Source organism: Antechinus flavipes, chromosome 4 (genome assembly GCF_016432865.1).
Source record: "Antechinus flavipes isolate AdamAnt ecotype Samford, QLD, Australia chromosome 4, AdamAnt_v2, whole genome shotgun sequence".
NCBI classification, from domain to species: Eukaryota; Metazoa; Chordata; class Mammalia; order Dasyuromorphia; family Dasyuridae; genus Antechinus; species Antechinus flavipes.
In genome coordinates, this window is record NC_067401.1 from 298,809,372 (window position 1) to 298,825,128 (window position 15,757).

Here is a 15,757-nt window from a genome sequence, read left to right on the forward strand (position 1 = left end):
ACTCCTATTCTTTCGATCTCTAGCTTTTGATCCCTCCCAAATCCCTTTTTTAAGGTCCCTAATCTTACAAGGCCTAAAGCATCCCACTTGCCCTGCCTCTTTGCCAAGAGTGACTCTTTTCTAATGCTGGCCGTCTCTATAGTAACAGGCTGGAAAAGCAGCTCCAGCATGAAAGAACCGTTTTGTTGCGTAGTTTTACGCAAGCAAGGCCAGAGACTTGTTAGAGAATCCTGTCCTTTCTTTACCACCACCAGTGTGCTCCATGAAGGGAAATTGCTGAAGAGAAAATGGTGAAATCCTAACAGGATGGGAGAGGATAGAAACTGAAAGGAAAGGCGTGGCATTTGGGAGGGACTTAATTTGGAAAGAAAGAAAAACATGCTGAATTTGAGAATATGGATAAAATGAAAATTAATGATTAAGGATTTTCAGCTATACAGACTGGGTAGCTTACATATGATGGTACTTCATAACATTAACTAGGATTATATTCAAATTTTAAAATACTAATAAAAACAGTTTATATATTTTATAACGTACCCAAAAGGCAAACTGTGCTTGGGTTACAGAGTAATGATTACATATAGTTTCTGCTCTTAATAAGTTTATAATCTGCAATAGTCAGAATGTAATAAACCCTTTAGGAAAAGGGACTGTTTCCTTCTTTGTACTAATATCCTTCATGCCAGGGCAGTGTCTGCATAGCAGATGCATTGTAGATGGTTTTGACTGATTGAATGGATAGGGAATATATTTTTTATTTCTTTGATCTAGGAAACTCCCTATGCCAACACAAATTGGCATCTTCTCAGCAATCTGTAGTCTCAGAATAGCCTACAGCAATGAGATACTAAGTGATCTACCCAGGATCACACATTCAGAACTGCACTCAGGTCTTCCTTGTTCTAAAGTTGTCTCATTAGACAGTAGTAAATAGCCAATATCTAAATATAGCAAAAATAACTTTATTAATAAAGGAGATACACTTCAAAGGCAAATTAAATTGTAAAAAAACATTGCTAACAGAGGTAGAAATAATACAGGGTAGTATATCAATCCATTGTAGCACCCAAATTTTCTCCTTATTCCTGCTCTTAGAAGTCTATCTTCTATTCCCTCTATGCCCAAACCTAATTTTACTAAAAGGATTCATTTCCAGAGGATTCATTGCTAGATGTATCTCTATAAATTTTCTTAGTTTTTCATTTTCCCATGTTATGGTAGTAAGCTATTTTCCCAAAGATCAAGGTTATTTTAAATTCAATCTATTGCAGTATAATGTAGTAAAAATAATTAGACCAGGTTTCCAAAAACCTGTACTCTACTTCTTATTCTACCTAATTCTAGTGAGTTTGTTTGGGCAAATGACTTAAGATCTCTGAGCCTCAGTTTTATCATCTCTTAAATGGGGACGCTAATGTCTTAGAGACAGTTAGGTGGTACAGTCCTACACTTAGTCAGAAAGCCCTGAATTAATAATCATAATAATTACTTTTATGGAGAATTTACTATGTGCCACACACTGTGCTTAGTCCCTTATAATTAATATCTCATTTGATCCTCACAATCACAATTGAATCCTCACAATATGCTATTATTAACCAAATTTTACAGGTAAGAAAACTTAGGCAAACAGGTTAGGTGACTTATCCCAGAGTCACACAGCTACTAAATATCTGAGGCCAGATTATATTTCAGATCTTCCTGATTTCAGGCCAGGCTCTCTATCCACTATATTGTCTAGCCAGCCTAATTTGCTTTATATGCTTACTAGCTATGTGATTCTAAACAAATCACTTAGTGGTATTCAGTCTCTACTTTCTCATCTGGAAAATAGGGATACAATAGACAAAAATATATCTTCCATTTCACAGGGTTATTATGAAAATCCAATATGATGGTGAAATCTCTAAAGACCTTTGCAAAATTTAATGGCATGTACAAATATTAATAACAATTGTTAGCTCATTATGAAGATTAAATAGGATAATGTGAAGGTGTTTTTTAAAATTATAAAGGTTATCATTACTTCTAATATATCGTTAAATTTGTTTTTATATTGTCAATCACATCAAGTTCAGAAAATCTATAAGCAACTAAGTACCGGGGGCGGGGGGAACCTATCTTATTTTTAAAAATATTCTTAGATATTAGAAACTTCTTATCTATAAAAGAGAATATTTATTTGAAAACCATAAACATTATATGCAGAGCACTGTGTTAGGTACTAAGTGATATAGAACTTAGATATGCTTCTTGCCCTAATAAGACTTAATAGTCAAATAAGGGATAATATATAGAGATCTCCATAATATAGAATATTGTATAAATACATTTGAGAGCATGAGTAAACATTTGCCACTTACATATGTTCATGTTGGCTCAGATATACAAGCTCCTTCAAGACAAGCTGCTTTCATGTTTGTCTTTATATTCTCAGACACTAGCACAGTGCCTGACACATAATACAGGTACTAAATAAATGCTTGCTGACTGATTATCGACATGGGCGATCAGGGAAGGCTTTGTAGAGTTGGTATTTGGGTTTTAAAGAATGAATAGAGATTCATCAGTAAGGGAAAGAAGGAATTTCAAATAAGACATACCATGAACACGTGTGCATGTTATATTTGGGGAATAAAGACTAGATCCATTTTACTTATTATGCATGTAGTGCAGTATATATTATTTATAAGGTTAAAATAGGGTAGTACCAGGTTTTAGAAGGATCTGAATGCCAAACAAAGTGACTGAACTTTCTTTGGAAATCATCAGATAAACCACTGAAGATTTATGAATAAAGTGATATGACTAGATCTATACAAAGGAAAGATTATTTTGGCAGCATTGTAAAAGATGGATTAGAATAAAGAAAGAGCAGAGGTAAGAAAATGTTATACAACCATATCACAATTCAGGAGGCAAAATTTAAAATACTTGAGATTGCCAGGAATTGAGATTTTATTTCCTGGTTTCATGTCAGTTCAATCCAATAAACATTAAATGCCTACTATGTGCCAAAGCCTTGGGGATAAATTAATAAAAATAAAAAGACAGTTCCTCCACTCAAAGAACTGACAATCTAATGGGAGGAGACAACAAACAAAAGGAGGCAGGAAAGTGGGGTGGGATAAGGGTAAGAGACTGGGAGTACTGAGGAGGTGAGTATCTTGTTCCATGGAATTGAAACCAAGGAAGGGTGGCAGATGAGTGAAATGAGCCCAAAAATCTAATTTCTGTCCTCCACAAAGGAAGGCTTTGGGAGGAGTTTGATATTCTACCCTCTAGCCAGAGGGGAGAGAAACCTGAAGAAGGGAGTATCAGGCAAGGCTTGAGTTAGCTGCCTAGCCAGGGATTGGAAGTGATAAGTTTAACCTGGGATAGAAGTCTTGTCTTGTTCCAAAGAACTGATACCAAGCAAGCAGCAGATGCCATTTTAGTTCAGGCAAGTTTTTTTCTTTCATAATAATTGGAGTAGAATTCATCTCATATTTTATGTTCTAATAAATCCTCCAAGTGAAGCCAACAAGAATTTATTAATCACCTACTACATGCCAAACATGTGCTAGAGCTGGGGATACTTTTGTTCTTTCAGTCACTCTTTGTGATCCCATCTGAGGTTTTCTTGGCAAAGATACTGGAGTGGTCGCCATTTCCTTCTCCTGCTTGTTTTACAGATGAGGAAATTGAGGCACACAGGAATAAATGAGTTCCCAAGTCACACAATTAGGAAACATCTGAGGCCAAATTTGACTATAGGAAGATGAGTCTTCCTGACTTCAGGCCTGGCCTGGCACTCTATCTACTGCTCTACTTCGCTGCCCACTGATGCTCCAAAGAGCAGGCAAAAACAAATCCTGCTCTCCGGGAGTTCACAGTTTAATGGGGAAGATATAACTAGCATTTACTTAAGACTTCAAGCTTTCCAAAGGATATTACATTTGTTTTCATTTGATCCTACACGATGTTAAGTCTCTAATGGCTTGGTATTTTCTCTCTTGAATTTTCAGTTGTCAGCCCAATGGACAAGAGCTTCCTCTCAAGGGTGTCTATTATAGTAAACTAAAAATGCTACATAATGATTAGCTGTTTTGACTCCTAATCCCAACTAGATACTTATTAATGGAATATTAAACAACATGATAATAAACTCATAAAAATCCTCAAAAAGAAATTACTGTTTCAATAAACTGGGAAAAATTTTTACAGTCAAAGGTTCTGATAAAGGCCTCATTTCCAAAATATATAGAGAATTGACTCTAATTTATAAGAAATCAAGCCATTCTCCAATTGATAAATAGTCAAAGGATATGAACAATTTCAGATGAAGAAATTGAAACTATTTCTAGCCATATGAAAAGATGCTCCAAGTCATTATTAGAGAAATGAAAATTAAGACAACTCTGAGATACCACTACACATCTATCAGATTGGCTAGAATGACAGGAAAAAATAATGTGAAATTGTTGGAGGGGATGTGGGAAAACTGGGACACTGATACATTGTTGGTAGAATTGTGAGTACATTCAGCCATTCTGGAGAGTAATTTGGAACTATGCCCAAAAAGTTATCAAACTGTGCATACTCTGATTCAGCAGTGTTCCTACTGGGCTTATATCCCAAAGAGATCTTAAAGAAAGGAAAGGGGCCTGTATATGCCAAAATGTTTGTGGCAGCCCTGTTTGTAGTGGCTAGAAACTAGAAACTGAGTGGGTGCCCATCAATTGGAGAATGGCTGAATAAACTGTGGTATATGAATATTATGGAATATTATTGTTCAGAAAGAAATGACCAATAGGATGATGTCAGAAAGACCTGGAGAGACTTACATGAACTGATGCTGAGTGAAATGAGCAGGGTCAAGAAATCATTATATACTTCAACAACAATACTATATGATGATCAATTCTGATGGATGTGGCTCTCTTCAACAATGAGATGAACCAAACCAGTCCCATTTGTTCAATAATGAATAGAACCAGCTACCCCCAGCGAAAGAACTCTGGGAATTGAGTGTGAACCACTATATAGCATTTCCAATCCCTCTGTTTTTGTCCGCTTGCATTTTTGATTTCCTTCACAGGTTAATTGTACATTATTTTCAAGGTCCGATTCTTTTTGTGCAGCAAAATAACTGTATGGACATGTATACATATGTTGTATTTAACATATACTTTAACATATTTAACATGTATTAATTTACCTGCCATCTGGGGGAGGGGGAAGGGGAAAGGAGGGGAAAAATTGGAACAAAAGGTTTGCAATTGTCAATGCTGAAAAATTACCCATGCATATATCTTGTAAATAAAAAGTTATAAAAAAAAAGAGAGAAATTACTATTTCAAGTTCTTAAGACTTTGAGCTAGAAAAGGGCCTTATAAATGAGAGCCTAACTCTTTCATTTCACATATAAAATGATTTACTCCAAGTTATACAGTTTCTAGCAGGCATTCTTTTGTGTGTGAGTCATGGGCCCCTTTTGTAATCTGGTGATGTCTATGGTCTGTTTTTCAGAATAATGTTTCCCAACAATTGAAGGAAATGTTCAATTTGACCTACAGGATAGTGAAAATTAAATTATAATTTTTCCCCCATCCACATGTATGGATCCTGTTGAAATCTCCAGGCCCATGGACCTCAGGTTAAAACCCCTGGTTCTTACAAATTGTTGATTTCAGAGTTGGGAGGCATTTTGTCCAATCAATCACTAAACATCTATTGAGTGCTTACTTTATACTAGACATGGCGTTGAACACTGAAGATAAAAAAATAAAGGCAAAATAGTTTATTCCCTCGAGGGCCTTACATTCTAATAGAAGAGACATCTTGTACATATATTATATGATACATAAAAAGCAGATGCACCTTATCCTTGGATAGATAGGTATTATAAGCCCTCAGGACCAAGAAAGTATTTATGCAGAAAGAGCCACTTGAACTAATTCTTAAAGAAAACCAGGGATAATAAAGTAAAATAAGAAAATGAAGTAATTTGTATTAAGTCACACAAATGGTAAACGGCAAAAACGAATTTCAAACTCAAGTCTTCTAACTCCTAATCCAGTGTTCTTTAATTCACTCCTAACTCATGAACTAGATTTGTTTTTGGCCACTATGAATAAAAACCATACTGCAAAAAACACAAGTCAATTAACTTGAAATTAGTGAGAAGGCTAGTCAGGAGGTTTTGGAGAAAAGATGACAGGAAGCTTCTAAGAGGCAATAATATAGCACACACTACATACTCCCCTAAGTGTAAAGCTTCCTCACTATACTGGATGCCTAGTAAATGTTGGTGATTATGGTACATTGGTTTGGGGGAGATATGCCTCTCTATAAATTATTTAGTATAAAACAATAAGCATTTATTAAGTGCTTCCTATGTTTCAAGCACTGTGAATTATAAATTTTGTGTCTGCTTATAGGTTATTATACTGACCAAATATATATTTTCCAGTTTCATATAGGCAGATTTCTAGTTGCTTTCATCTGGCAGTCCCCCTTGACTTACTTAGATTTCATTATTTACCACTCTTTGTAACCTCAGACTTTTCCTTGAGAATCATATACTGGTTAGTTAATGAATTTTAAAAGCAATGTGGGGAGATAAAATTGAAAAAAGAAAAAAAATACAGGCTAGCAATGGGGATGGATGCTAATTACTATAACAGACCAACAAAGTGATTCATTTCATAAGCTTGGGAGAAAGGGGGTAGAGGGTTTCAAAGCATATTTCATATGATTTATTTTGTAGATAGGTCCATAACTCTATTAGAGAAGACCTATCACAATAGACCATGCTCATGTTAACAATGCTGATCACTTAAAAAAAAAATACTTTCAATCCAAAGATGACATTCTGAAAATTGAAGGAATATATTGTTATTTTTCTCTTTTTTTATACAACTTTTTATTGACAGAACATATGCATGGGTAATTTTTTACAACATTATCCCTTACACTCACTTATGTTCCGACTTTTCCCTTTCTTCCCTCCACCCCTTCTCCTAGATGGCAGATAGTCTTATACATGTTAAATGTGTTATAGTATATCCTAGATACAATATATGTGTGCAAAACTGAACAGTTCTCTTGTTGAACAAGAAGAATTGGATTCAGAAGGTAAAAATAACCCGGGAAGAAAAACAAAAATGCAAACAGTTCACACTCATTTCCCAGTGTTCTTTCTCTGGGTATAGCTGGTTCTGTTCATCACTGATCAATTGGAACTGAATTAGATCTTCTCTTTGTCGAAGAGATCCACTTCCATCAGAATACATCCTCATATAGTATTGTTGTTGAGGTATATAATGATCTGGTTCTGCTCATTTCACTCAGCATCAGTTCATGTAAGTCTCTCCAAGCCCCTCTGTATTGGAATATATTGTTATTGTAATTACCACCAACTTTCAGGAGAGAAGCTCAAATGGCATAGAATGAGGAAAGTTTGAATACAGAAAAGACAATTCTTTACAGAGCAAAATGTGGCATTTAGCCTGCAGTTCTTAATGCAAAAATCTTAGAAAGATAAACAAAAAAAATCAAGATGACATTATAATGCTATTAATAGACAAACTAGTTGTAGACTGCTTGAATGCCCCATCACATAATTATGTGACCCTAGAATAAGTGCATAGCTCTTTGCATGTTGTCTTCTCCATTATAATGTTAATTCCATGAAGGCAGAGATTGTTTTGGCTTTTCTTTGCATCCCCAAAGCTGAGCAAAGTCCCAGGCACATAGTAAGTTTAATAAATATTTTTTGACTTGACTTACACTCTGAGAGTAACCTGTTGATTTCCAGATCTGCATAAGGGTGATATAGGGCCTGGATTTATGATTTTTTTTTTTAATATAGGAAAACTCCAGACAAAGAAATTCCATCTACAATATATGCTTGCAGTTTCTCTGCAATTTACAGTGTTAGAGAATTGACTAGAGCAGGAAGAAATTAACTGAGTTGTCCAGTTACTGAGTTGTAACTTGGTTACAAAGACAGTACGTAACAGGCTTAAATGTAGGCCTTCCCAGGTTGCAAGGATGGTTCTCTTTGCACTATATCATAATGCAATAACAATCTGAGGCCCTACAAATTCAACTATTGCATTTGTTAAGGGCTTCTAGGTATGCCCTTTGAATAAATATTCTTTTTCTTCAAGAATTTTTTAAATATGAGAAAATCATACTAATTTACTTCTAAATCATTTAACTTCCTAAGAACATCAGCCTTGTGAAGAGAAAAAAATGAATAGAGAGAAAGAGAGAATAAAGAGAATACAGAACACCTGAAGCAGAGGGAAAGGAGGAGATAATTACATCTTTTCCCCTTGGAGGGGCCATCGATCAAGACAGAGTTAAGATAGAATGTCACCTATGTATATATATGCACACATACATACATGCATATGCTTGTCCTTAAAAGAAAATTTTTTAAAAAGCCTTTGACCCTAAATTTCAAAATTACCTATATCCATTATCTGTATTTTCACAGGAACCATTCTCCATAACATATGTGTGTGTGTATTAAAAAAGAAAGAAATGAGAGAGATAGAGACAGAGAGAGAGGGGAAGAGAGAGAGAGACAGGAGTAATTTAACAAAATTAAATGTCAAAATGATAATTATTCCAACTACAAAAAAATACTCTCATGGTAAAATGTGAGGGACTAGAAGCAGAAACCCAAGTTCTAATCCTAACAATCATTAACTAGCTCTGTAACCTTGAAGAAATCACATCTCCAGTCCTCTAGTTTCCCCCTCTTAAAATAAGAGGCTTAGACTAGTTGATCTCTAATGTCATTTCTAACTCTATAATTTGAGTTTTAGGAGTTCAAAAAAAATATGTGCTTGTTAAAAAATGATGCTCATTTTGGCACCTATGTTGATGTCTCCTTAAACAGTTATGACTAAGTTCATCAATCTCAATTCTTATGACCTGTATAGTCCAAAACCCTGAAATTTCTCTTTCTGACCATAGTCTCTGTATGCAATCGCTTCCTCTCTTTCTCTCCACATACATACTTATATAGATCTATATTTATAAGATATACATCTTATAAAAAAGTATACTTATTATTTCTTATACTATTCTTCTCTCTATGGAGAACTTCACCTACTATTTTAAGAAAAAAGAAGTCAGAAGTTTTGAGTTCTATTCTACGTTTCAAAATCCTTGACATTATATTCATATATCTACATATTTGGATATAGAAATACATAGATACACACAGATATAGATTATGGTACAAAAAGAAAACTATATATATATATATAACACATATGTGTATATATACATATACATTCTGATTCAAAAAATGGCCAACATTAAATTCCAAACCAAGCACTACAGGGTCATTGTTTGGGTTCTGACTGACTCAGAGTGAATGCAGATAGCAATCATTTCAATAGCATCTTCCCCTCCCAGATTGACTTATTTATTTTATTTTATTTTATTTTTTAACAAGGTGAAAGAGGCCATTTTTTGCCTTGATTTCTAACCTAGCCTTAATCACTAAGTGGGTACAGCCTCAGTTAAACTGTCACCTATTGAAGACTTTAGCTTAAAAAAGCCAAGGTCTCCCATTGCATCCAGGGCCACCTCTAGTCATCCTGATCTGTATCTGGCCACTGGACTCAGATGGCTCTGGGGGAAGAAGTGACAGGTGACCCTGCACAGCCCTCCTTCACTTAAATCCAGTTCATTTGCATGTCATGGCATTACCTTCCTGATGTCATGGTCCTCTTTGAGAACAAAGGACAGATTATACATATAATATGTACACACACATGTACGCACATACTCCTTTCACAGTGTCTCAATTCTATGAAACTTATTCTTCCTAAAAAACTCTATTTATTCTCTCTTTGCCTCCTTTTTCAGTCTCAGTTCAAATACCCCTTGCCCTCTGCTCTTCAATCTTTACTTCCTCATCTTATCACAAATCATTTGTTTATTCCAGACCTTGGGCTATCCATCCCCACCATCCAGCTTCCACAATCCACAGCACAGTGCTTAACACTCAGCAGGTTTAATGAACATTTATGTGCCTTTTACATGATGAACAATGTGCTAAACTCTAGGTATACCCCTCCTCACCCCTCTTTCCCCCCCCACCAAAGGTAAAAACAATCCCTGTTCTCCAGGAGATCACAATCTAATGAACATCTCTAAAGGAGATGTCAATGCCATGTTCCCTGGTCTACTACAAGTTTATGTCATCTAATCTTTACCAGGGGATACAGTGCTACACAATGTCCTTTTGCTTTTTCCTTTAAAAAAGGAAAGAAAAAAGAATTTAAATGTGAATATCCTTCTTCCTCTAACTAGAGAAACTCATCTACTATTTTAATAAGAAAAAAGAAGTCATAAGGAATGAGAACCTCAGCTTGCTAAATATTATTCCCTAAATTAATGAAAAAAAAATCAAATGAAGGTGGCCTAACTGTACCAGATCTAAAATTATATTATAAAGCAGCAGTTACTAAAACCATCTGGTATTGGCTAAGAAATAGACTAGTTGATCAATGGACTAGGTTAGGTTCAAAGGACAAAACAGCCAATAACTTTAATAATATAGTGTTTGACAAACCCAAAACCCCCAGTTTTTGGGATAAGAACGCATTATTTGACAAAAATTGCTGGGAAAATTGGAAATTAGTATGGCAGAAACTAGGCATTGACCCACACTTAACACCGTACACCCAGATAAGGTCAAAATGGGTTCATGACCTAGACATAAAAAATGAGATTATAAATAAATTGGAAGAGCATAGGATAGTTTACCTCTCAGACCTGTGGAAGAGGGAGGAATTTATGACCAAAGAAGAACTAGAGATCACTATTGACCACAAAATAGAAAATTTTGATTATATCAAATTGAAAAGTTTTTGTACAAACAAAACAAATGCAGACAAGATTAGAAGGGAAACAATAAACTGGGAAAACATTTTTACAATCAAAGGTTCTGATAAAGGCCTCATTTCCAAAATATATAAAGAATTGACTCTAATTTATAAGAAATCAAACCATTCTCCAATTGATAAATGGTCAAAGAATATGAATAGACAATTCTCAGACGAAGAAATTGAAACTATTCATAGACATATGAATATATGCTCCAAATCATTATTAATCAGAGAAATACAAATTTTTTTAAAATTTTTATTTAATAATTACTTTATATTGACAGAATCCCTGTCAGGGTAATTTTTTTACAACATTATCCCTTGCACTCATTTCTGTTCCGATTTTTCCCCTCCCTCCCTCCACCCCCTCCCCTAGATGGCAAGCAGTCCTATATATGTTGGATATGTTGCAGTATATCCTAGATACAATATATGTTTGCAGAACTGAACAGTAGAGAAATACAAATTAAGACAACTCTGAGATACCACTACACACTTGTCAGATTGGCTAGAGTGACAGGGAAAGATAATGTGGAATATTGGAGGGGATGTGGGAAAACAGGGACACTGATACATTGTTGGTGGAATTGTGAACACATCCAGCCATTCTGGAGAGCAATTTGGAACTGTGCTCAAAAAGTTATCAAACTGTGCATACCCTTTGATCCAGCAGTGTTTCTACTGGGCTTATACCCCAAAGAGATACAAAACAAGGGAAAGGGACCTGTATGTGCCAAAATGTTTGTGGCAGTTCTGTTTGTAGTGGCTAGAAGCTGGAAAATGAATGGATGCCCATCAATTGGAGAATGGTTGAGTAAATTGTGGTATATGAATGTTATAGAATATTATTGTTCTGTAAGAAATGAATAGCAGGATGAATACAGAGAATACTGGCGAGAATTACATGAACTGATGCTAAGTGAAATGAGCAGAACCAGGAGATCATTATAAACTTCAACAACGATACTGTTTGAGGATGTATTCTGATGGAAATGGATCGTTTCGATAAAGAGAGCTAGGTTCAGTTTCAAGTGATCAAGGATGGACAGAAGCAGCTACACCCAAAGAAAGAACACTGGGAAATGAATATAAATTGTTTGCATTTTAATTTTTCTTCCTGGGTTATTTCTACTTTCTGAATCCAATTCTCCCTGTGCAACAAGAAAACTGTTTGGTTCTGCACACATATATTGTATCTAGGATATACTGTAACCTATTCAACATGTAAAGGACTGCTTGCCATCTGGGGGAGGGGGTGGAGGGAAGAAGGGAAAAAATCGGAACAGAAGTGAGTGCAAGGGATAATGCTGTAAAAAATTACTCTGGCACGGGTTTTAGCAATAAAAAGTTACTTAAAAAAAAAAGTCAAGTTGTGAAAGAAAACATAGGTCTCTCATGCTAATGGAAACAAAAGCTCTCAATAAAAATTAAGTTAAAAATAAATATAAATGAATAAATAAATAAATAAATGTTATTCCCTATTACTGCTTTTCTCCATTCTCCAGTGATGGAGAGGCAACACCAAAACCCCTTTCACTTAATTCTCACAACTTCTTCAGCTACAATCTCACAGTCTTTCTCCCTTTTACACTCAAACTCATAAAAAAAAAAATCCATACTCATTGTTTCTACTTCTTCTGTTCAACTACTTAATATCTAACTTCAGATTTCACCATTTAAATGAAAACCCTCTCTCCAAGTTCACATCTCTAAATCGCCCAACCGCAAGCCCCTTTTCTGATCTCTGGCTCAATTTGACACCATTCACACCTTCTCCCTCCAGATCACTAGATACTATTCATATCCTCTCCCAGGGTCCCTCTTTTCTCCAGATGCTACTCCCACTTCTAGCAGGCAGCTCTTTCTCAGCTCCTTTGCTGGAAGTTGCTCCAGGACTATGGTGTTTGTCCTCAAGTTTTCTCTCTAGGCCATTTCCCAGTCTTTCTTTACAGTTTCTAGGTGATTTCCTTAGCTTCTCTATGCAGATGACATTACTTTACCTCTAACTACTCTCTCCTTTGAGGTTCTGGTCCTATACCACCACCTACCAATTAGACATTTCCATCTTAGAGTTCCCATAGATATCTTAAACACAGAATGTTCAAATTGCAACTAATTCCTTTCCCCACAAATCTACTTCCTCTCCCAAACTTCTATCTATTGAGGATACTAACATTCTGCACATTCTCATTCATTATCTAGTCACACTTTTTCACAAAATCAGTTATCTTCATCCCTCTTCCCTTCACCCCTCATACCTAATCCCAATCACTGATAAAAGTCTTATTGATTCCACAAACCACATTTTTGGCATCAGTCTCCTCTCTGTTTACATGACAACCACATGAATTCAGGCCTTCTCCATCTCTTACCTAGACTTTTGTAATAGCTTCCTAACTGGAAAACAACTTTCAACCTCTCCCCCTCTCTGATCCAGCTTTTACATAACTGCCAAAATAGGGAATATCAATTCCCTGATCAACAATTTTTAATGGCTCCCTACTGTAATGTTGTCTAAAATATAATATTTTCTGGGAGCAGATTTCTTGGGGCTTCTGGAGGCAGCCTTAATTTTTCACTTCAATAATCATCTCAAATGCAGCCAGGTGTAAAAGTCCAAATCCTTTATTGTCTCCTTTAAAGTCTTATCTCCTTCACCTGGGGCCTTCTGTAGTCTTGGTTTCAAGAGTTTAAGCTGCCTTCTCTGGCTTGTGAATCTTCTCAACTGAATCCTGGTTGAGGCTCTGAGAGCTTCTAGTGGGCTTGTCCTCTAGTGGGCTTGTGGGCTTGTTCTTCCTGGCCCTGAGACCTCCTCCTTATATATCCCGTATTTCGTATACACCAATCATTTATATCACTAGGAAACCATTATTTGTTGTAGGGTTAAATCAATCCTAAACTAGATTTAACCACTGTCTCCTCAATTCCACTTAGTACCTTGTTTCAAGTTCTAGCCCATAACATCTCCTTGAAGGATCAGGTCAATCATACTGAACCATGCTAAATTAGGTAATTATTGTCTCTATCAATTCCATTGACTTAGCACAGTGGTTCTCAAAGTGTGGTCCAGAAAATCCTGGGATCTCTAAAACTCTTTCAGAGGACCCAAAAATTCAAAATTCATTTTTATTTCTAATATTGTAAATTATCAATAAATATAACCCACATCAACAAAAACTCCTTGGACAGATCCTCAATAATTTTTAATACTATAAAGATAGTAAGAACAAAAGTTTAGAACTCCTGATTTAGCACCTTGTAAGAATCCTAACACCCTAACTGCCCCAAAATAAGAAAAAATCAACTCAGTTTGTTATTTTAAGTCTTTAACAATGTGGCTCCAGTTTCCTTTCAAGAGTTATTTTATATCATTTCCCCCTTTAAATATTCTATGTGCCAAACTGACTGACCTGCAATTTGACAAATTCAGTGTATTACATTTCCCACCTTCATTCCTTTGCACAAGTAAGTTTATGTCCAATGTCTGGAATTCATACTCTCTTCATCCCTGCTTCTCAGAATCCCTAGGTAGTTTCCTTCAAAACTCAACTTACTTGGCAACCTCTTGTAGACAGGACTTCATAGTTGCCAGTGTTCTCTCCTTTCTCAAAATATATTTGTATTTACATGCTTTATCCCCCTAAAATATAAAATCTCTAAGGTTGGAACTGCTTTGTCTTTATAAGTTTGTTATCATTCATTGTCCTTTCATTGAAGAGCACCACAACATCAGGGAGAAGATGCCATGATGTGAAAATGAATTGGATTTAAGTGAGGAAGGGCTGTGCAAAGTCACCAGCCTTACTATTTCCTCTGGCATAAGCTGGGTCCAGTGGAGACTGAAGATGGCCCTGGATACAGTGGAAGACTTTGATCTTTTTAAGCTAAGGTCTTCAACAAATCTTAGTAAATTCAGTACCTAAGCCAAATGACTATCCTGAGGACACAGTAGGCATTTCATAAAGGTGGCTGAAGTAGACTCGATTAAAGCCTAATTGTTCTGGAAAAAAAAAAAAAAAAAGGTGGCATTTCACACACACACACACACACACACACACAGAGTTATGTACTTGCCCTAAGTTTTAACAGATTCTTCTCAAGAGAATGAAGGGTAGAAGGCAAATCTCACACAAGCAATTGTTAGACTAGGGTTATTCAATAAATATAATCTTTTCCCAGACGTGCGGAATTTGTCTATTGTGGTTAACTGAGTTTCCATGGGGGAATACACAAAAAGCTATTATAATGTTTGCTTAACAATCTGAAATATCATTAAATAATCTTTAATTTTGCTAGCCTATTATATTCATTTATTTTTTTCCTCAGGAACCCCTTCCTTCCCCATTCCCCAACATCCATAAGTTTATTCTAACAAGTCTCACAAGTACATAGCTTTCAGGTGAGTAGCAAAACTTAAGCCACCAAAATATAACAAGTATTTACAAATTCTTTGTTCTGATGATGGTTTTGAAATGTTAAAATGTTATGATACTCCTAAAAATTGGAGAGTCTTTTTTTTTTTTTTAAATTTTCCCTACATCTAGTAAAAACTTCACAATCAACAGTGCTCAAAATACTGTGCTAAGTGAAGAGACTACTTAGAGTCAACAAAGAATAGGTCAAGGTCTCAACCCAAATGGACCTTCTAGTATAATGAGGTAGATAATACATTTATACAAATAACCTTATTTTTGACCTCTTGTTTTTCGAATTTTGAATGGAAACAGGGGTGGTATTAGTTAAGAATTCAAGAAATGCTAGGTCTTAGAAATCCTAAACCTATGATAATTAGGGCAACTAAGTAGAGAAGTAGATAGAGCACAGGACTGTATTCAGGAAGACCTGAATTCAAA

At 35.5% G+C, this 15,757-nt stretch overlaps 1 protein-coding gene across 1 annotated transcript in view; it reads right to left on the bottom strand.

The window, feature by feature from the left end:
- The window catches only part of MCM9 (minichromosome maintenance 9 homologous recombination repair factor), a 177,201-nt gene that overhangs the window by 84,313 nt on the left and 77,131 nt on the right, over positions 1–15,757 (bottom strand). The gene's annotated exons all lie outside the window — the stretch shown is intronic.